Source organism: Chrysemys picta, chromosome 23, assembly GCF_011386835.1.
Source record: "Chrysemys picta bellii isolate R12L10 chromosome 23, ASM1138683v2, whole genome shotgun sequence".
NCBI classification, from domain to species: domain Eukaryota; kingdom Metazoa; phylum Chordata; order Testudines; family Emydidae; genus Chrysemys; species Chrysemys picta.
The window spans coordinates 19,376,174-19,382,639 of record NC_088813.1 but is presented as its reverse complement, the minus strand read 5'-3'; positions in this window follow the sequence as shown (position 1 = coordinate 19,382,639).

Here is a 6,466-nt window from a genome sequence, read left to right as displayed (position 1 = left end):
CTCCAGCAGAAGATGGTATTATTGTAGTAGGAGTTGTCTGATCTGGAGCTTTTCTGGAGTGATACTTTAAGATGCTTTTGTTATTCATGGGATACTTGTCCCATCACCCCGTTAGTGGGAGGAGTTGGCTGTTTGTATGATGCTAACACTAATAGCAAAGCCAACTGAAACCTTTGGGGAGTTCCTAAAGAAGAGCATGAGGTGCTTGTGCTCCTGCTGTGTTCATTCATTTGATTTAAATCAGGGCAGAGAGTACATTTCAGGTCCATTGCTTCCTAATTTAGAAATGTGGTCAGAGCCTCTGCCTATGTAGAACCTGCTCTGTTTGCCTCTTCTTGCAGAATGCAGTGTGGGTTTCACATGTGGTGATATTGGTGCCTGTTGTTGTTTTGACCAATCTGATCAACATCTGACTTTCTGTAGAAACATGAATCAGGCTTTAAAAATCCGCATCAAATTCATCAGGAGCGCAACAACTTTGCAGGTAAATCTCTTCTTTTGTTGACGATTCCTTGTCAGCATATAGTAAACTAGAATTCAGTGAGCATGTCCTGTAACAGTCCAGAAATGCTTCCTCTTTTCTGTTAAACTCTATAATCCCTGCCTGAATCTGCCTCCAACCTGCTGTAGTGTCAGCTCTCTGTGCATGGGGCTATTTCTTGACTAAAATGCATTACACAACTTAGTAGTTTTTCATATCAAGCTGAAACTCTATATTCTAACTGACTCAGGGTAAAAAAAACCACAAACTCCCCTTCCACCAAAAAGCCTGTAATGTTGCAATAAATGCAGTCTCATTTTAAGTGGTTTATTTATGCTGCATTATTTTAAAAGATGTAATTTTATAGTATTTTATCCCTCTGTCTGGCTTTGGCTGTGAGTCTTTTTGTGTTGAAGGAAAGAATATTAAATAGTCTTTATTCAGTTTACGGTGTTAGGTGTAGTGATATGACCATAAGCCAAATAATGCTGAGCAACTGTGTTCATTAGATTTAAGGATGCAAACTCCTGGAAGGTGGAGGCCTTTCCCTTCTCTCCCTTCGGTCTTCTTCCTGTTTACTCACATCTTATCAAAGCTGTGCTCAGCATCTGTTCTTGGGGAGGATCTTGATAGAGCAGCCAAACCTTCCTTCTTAATGTACTACATTGAGGTGTCGGCTTCTAAAACCCTCCAGAGAGCTGTGTAGCCTTACCAACATCTGGCATATTCTTAGGCTGGGACAATGACTTCATCTCTCGTTCTGTCCAATTGCAAACTGACTGCCTAGGTGCAGACAGAATGAATGTAAGGGGGTAGGCTTTCAGGCAGTCTGGAGCTCTCCCCCAGTTATACAATGTGGGAGGATGAAGGCATAGGGGCAGTGAAATGGGTGACTTGTAACTGTGAAGAGCAGTGACAATACTAGAACAGTACACTCTGTCCTGGGTAGCCTAATGACAAGGGCTCATGGGATGGTAATAGGACTGGAAATTCCCTGGCTGCTTTTCCTTTCCTGCAAGTGTTGGCTCCTAGTGCAGTAGTGTGGGACGTACCGCAGGGTCGGGGTGCGTATGGGTTCCTCCTACTGTTGCTGTAGCACTAAGATTTGCATCTGTAAAATATGAACTAGCAAAGCATTGCAGTGTTTTCTTCTCTCTGTGACACCTCCCCACCCTGCTGGCCAGTACTGCAAAGGGATTGACTTGGGCTGGCATCTCACAGCCTTCGCTCGGGGCACAGGCAGGCCAGCAGCAGTGAGGGTGGCTGTTGAACACGCATGAAATAGGCTTGAATCTGTTTAGCTGAGAATGTTTTTGCAAGAACTTCTGACAATTGTCCAGTTTCAAATTCTGCTTTGAAGTTGCGTGGAAGTGGGAGGGACGGGGTCAGGGCAGCAATCTGGCAGCAGTGGGGCACTTGCACCTTTGTCTCTGGCTCTGCTTAGGTATTTGAGAGAGAGAGAGAGAGTCAGTGAGAGAGAGAGAAAGTAAAAGTGTAAAATCCCAAGTCCTGCTGGGGTCATGGGAGTTTTGCCATTGAGTGCAGAAGGACGAGGATTTGGCCCTAGATCTGAAACCTTGGGCACCTGACGGACTTGGTGGCCCTTCCTTCAGGGACACTGGGTGTGCAGTTACTCGCGTGTGTGAATATGTGCATCCGACCTGGGGTGGTTTGGGAATGGTCTAGAATAGTCTCCGTTTAGGTCAGGCTAAGAAGGGCTCCAAGGACAGCAGAGTAGTTGGGTTTCATCAGCACCTGGCCTGTCCCAGCACAAAGACACGTGTCCCTTAGGCAGCTGCTTTGTTAATGTTCTTTGCTTTTTTGACTTGTGCTCTATTTGTCTGAATGTTAAATTATGCTGCATGTGTCTAAGCACTCCCAGCGCCCTGCCCTGCCCCGCCGGCTCTGGTACTGCCCGAGACGCTGCACAATCAAAAGCCGTGCCCAGCTGAGGGTATCACCTGCAGACTGGTGGAGGAGCCTGCAAGTGCCTGGCAGGGAAGCGCAGTCTTTGCAGTTACAGCTGAGTCGTCAGAGCCCCTGACCCCAGGGCAGCTGGAGGCTTTTCCCTGACTCAATAAATTCACAGCAGTATGACAAAAGGAAGGGAAAGTTTCTACCTTTTGAGACCTGCAAATGCCAGGTGTGACATCAGACTCTCAGAGAGGAGTATGCGCTGTCAGGCCCCTGAGATTGTTGTGAACGCCCTGTACAACGTATACAATTTGTGAATTCTTTTCCATATCAGTCTTCACAGCAGAACTGCACTGCTCCACATAGCTCTGTGTTTAAGCATTTGCTGTTCGATGGCTAATGGAGGTTTACTTGGTTCCTATGGCTTCTAGATGGACACAAAACCTAAGTAGAGAACTGATCTAAATACCAACATTGGTAGCTCTGGAAGGCAAGTAAGTAACCCCAGTGATCTGACTGAACATGCAGCAGGAGGTAGGAGAACTCACTCTTCATGCTTGTAGATGGTAGAGGCTCCTAGGGACAGAAAGTCAGCATTTGTTCAGGGCTGGTACTGAATTACATAGAACAATGTACAAACTGGGGACTTCTGTAATGCTGACTGTGTCCAGAAAGACTAGTTTGCAGAACCTCATACCAGTATCTAAAATGCACTTTAGGTTATTTTATCTTTAACCCAATTGCTGCAATTTCTTTTGTATATACTTTCAGAAAGTTTATTTTTGCTCTGATTAAAAGTTAACAGGGGTGTGCAAAGATGAGCACTTATCTTGGTGCAATACGTGTCGCTAAAGATCATTGTCCCATGTGGTTGGTCTAGGTCTGTCTAACTGAATTTGTGTAGTAACTAGCTCAGTGGCCTATCGCCCTACCCTGTCTACACACACACACACAATTATGCATCCTTAGCAAATGTCCAATCTATGCAAAACTTCCACTGAGAGCACGGTGCTTTAGCAGGCCTGTCCTCTCAAGCTTTCTGATAAGCTGCTTGTCACTTCGGTTAGAAGTAATAGGTTGTTTATATGTGTTGTGTTCATCTGTATGTCCCCCCAATCATTATTTCAGAATGAACATGAACAGACGTGACAAACTGTTCCTAGACAGGCATGTTGCACCTTTTAGAGTTTGTCTTCACAATCATTTTCGATGTCATGTTATCTGCCTTACTTCGCTGAGAATAACTCTCCAGCAGAATCATCAAATATTGTTTTTGCAACTGCAGCAACATTGTTAACCTGTTTACAATACTCTTCCTGTACCAGTTAGAAGCAAGCATTGGCAAATGAACTCCTGGCTGGCCTGCGGGTCTGGAACTGCTTGAGGGAGGGGGCACTGTTAGTTTGTTAAGGTATAATTGGCCTCGGAGCTCATAGGTGATGGAAAAACTAGTCTCTTATGGACAGGTGCAAGGTGGAAACTGAAATGGGAGGCAGCACAGTCCATTGTATAGGGCAGTGGATTGGGAGCCAGGTAAGCTAGTCCTGCCTCTGCCACTGACTGGCTGTGTGACCATGGGCACGTCACTTAACCTCTCTCTACCTCAGTTTCCCTCATCCATAAAATGAGGCGAGTGATGCTCATTCACCTTTGTAAATTCTCTGAGGTGTACGAATGAAAAGGGCGAAGTGCGGAGTATTACCAATACGAGCTAGCTTGGCAGAGCAGTTAATAATTAGAATCAATTGGGCTTTGAGGCAAAAATAACCATTTCTTTAACACAACACATTTCTGATTGCATTGTTTTTAATTGTATTTTTCCTCAATATACTTTGGAAACAATGTCGAGTTTTTATAAATGTTACTGTAGTCATTACTCATGGACAGGGCTGAACTTTTAACTTTTTTGCATCGTCTTGATATAAATCATATGTTCTAGAAGTTGGATTCTGTGTCTGCACTGAGAAATGCAAACTAAACTGGATATTTATGTAGTAGCATACATAGTCTAAATGTGTGTGTTCTTGGAACTAGTTTAAAAATCCCACACCATGCTTTTGATGGTGTGCAAGCTGGCCAAAATTTGGTTCATTATGCAGTGTACACTTTCTCAACTAAATGCAGTTTCTACTTTTTCTTACGATAAATTTTTTTCATATGATCTTTTTCAGCAAAATCAAGGGTATGTTTTTGCAGTCTCGTAGCTACAGTAGCTGGCATTCAAAGGTTTTCCTTGCTCTGTAGCTTTGTGTCCTTCCACCTGCTTATAAAGTGAAGCTATTCACTTGACCCTTATTTTGAAGAGAAAATAAGAGCTGACATTTTGCTTTATTTACACAGACTAGCATCAGTTAGGAGGGCAGGGAACTGCTGGTTAGTTATTGAGCATTTGCTTCAGCATTGATCGCTGCATAATCTTCAGACCAGCAAATCTAGGAAGAGTTTAGGATGTTTATTTACTGCTTGTGTTTTACACGTACTGGGAGCCGGGCAATGGTCTTGGAGATGATTTTAAAAAACAAACACATCAATTTCTCAAGTGTGTGTGTATGGTATTAAAGGAATTTATTTAACTATGAAACATGGGAACAAATGTACTTGCATTGAGCAACATGAAGATGTTAGTTACAGGTACAGTACTTCCAAAGGAAGAGCATCTCCAAAACCCAAAAAAGAGTAAATATGAATTTGTATTTTTGAAGAATGTAAAATGTGAAATAATGGTGTTTGCTTAATTGCTCATTTTGTATAAAGTTAATATTGTACTTTGAAATATCTGCTAAGAAGTGGAAATTAACATTTTTTGGAATTGAAAGCAATATTAATACTAATGGAATCCTAATTAAATGCTTATTTAAACATTGTGGTACTGGAGTCATTCCTCAAGGATTGATCAGTTTCTTTGGAATGTGAGTCTGAGCACTTTGCTCTCCTTTCCATCAGAACAGGCACTGAGACTTTGGAGTTTGAGAGAGAATAGTTTTCCTTTGCAGTTGGATTTCTTTTTTCCCCCCACATACTAAAGTTTTTGGATCCACGACCTTCATGTTCATAAAGGTACTTTCCGGCATGTGGAACAGTTTAAGATGCATGCAAAGGAGTAAGATCAGCTGTTGTAAATACTTATGCTGTATACTACTCCCTCCCTCCCTCCCCCCAAATAATCGTAAGGGACAGTGTTCATCCAAAGACCCCAGAGTACCTCAGATTCAGCATACAGGGATCACTTCATTCACCCGTGAAATGCAGCAGTTGTTCAGCAGTGCACACCCCCACCTTCCAGGAATTGAGGAATGAACATCTTCATCCATTTGAAACTGCAGAGGGAATGAGGAAGGTAAAATAGAATTGTTCTGTAGAGCACTCATTTTAGTATTACTGGTTAAAGGTGCTTACACAAGTAGTAGTCTGTGATAAGGAGCATAAGTGGCAATAAAAGTAGAACAAGAGGCAAGTGATAAGGAGAATGGATTGGCCAATACACAACCAGCCATGGCACAAAGAATTTTAAACAAATTGAGCTTGGAAAATAAGATTGCCTTTCTTAGAATTTCAGGTACATAAGAGGATCTGGAGCGGGGCGGGGGGGCAAACTTTTTGGTCCAAGGGCCACATCTGGGAATAGAAATAGTATGGCAGGCTATGAATGCTCACAAAATTGGGGTTGGGGTGTGGGTGGGGGTGAGGGCTCTGGGGTGGGGCCAGAAATGAGTTCAGGGTGTGGGAGGGGACTCCAGGTTGTGGCAAGAGAGAGAGGGCTTGGGCTGGGGATGCAGGCTCTGGGCTGGGACTGAGGGGTTTGGAGGGTGAGAGGGGGATTGGGGCTGGGTCATGGGGAGAGGCTCGGCTGCAGGCTTTGAGCGGCGCATACCTCAAGCAACACCCGGAAGCAGCGGCATGTCCCTTCTCTGACTCCTACGCGGAGGTGCGGCCAGGCCACCCCATCCGCAGTCACCGCCCCTGCAGCTCCCATTGGAGTGCATAGGAGCCGGAGCGGGGCCATGCGGTTGCTTCCGCGAGCCGCATTGAGCGGCCCCTGACCCTGCTCCCTGACTGGAGCGCCGGAGCTTG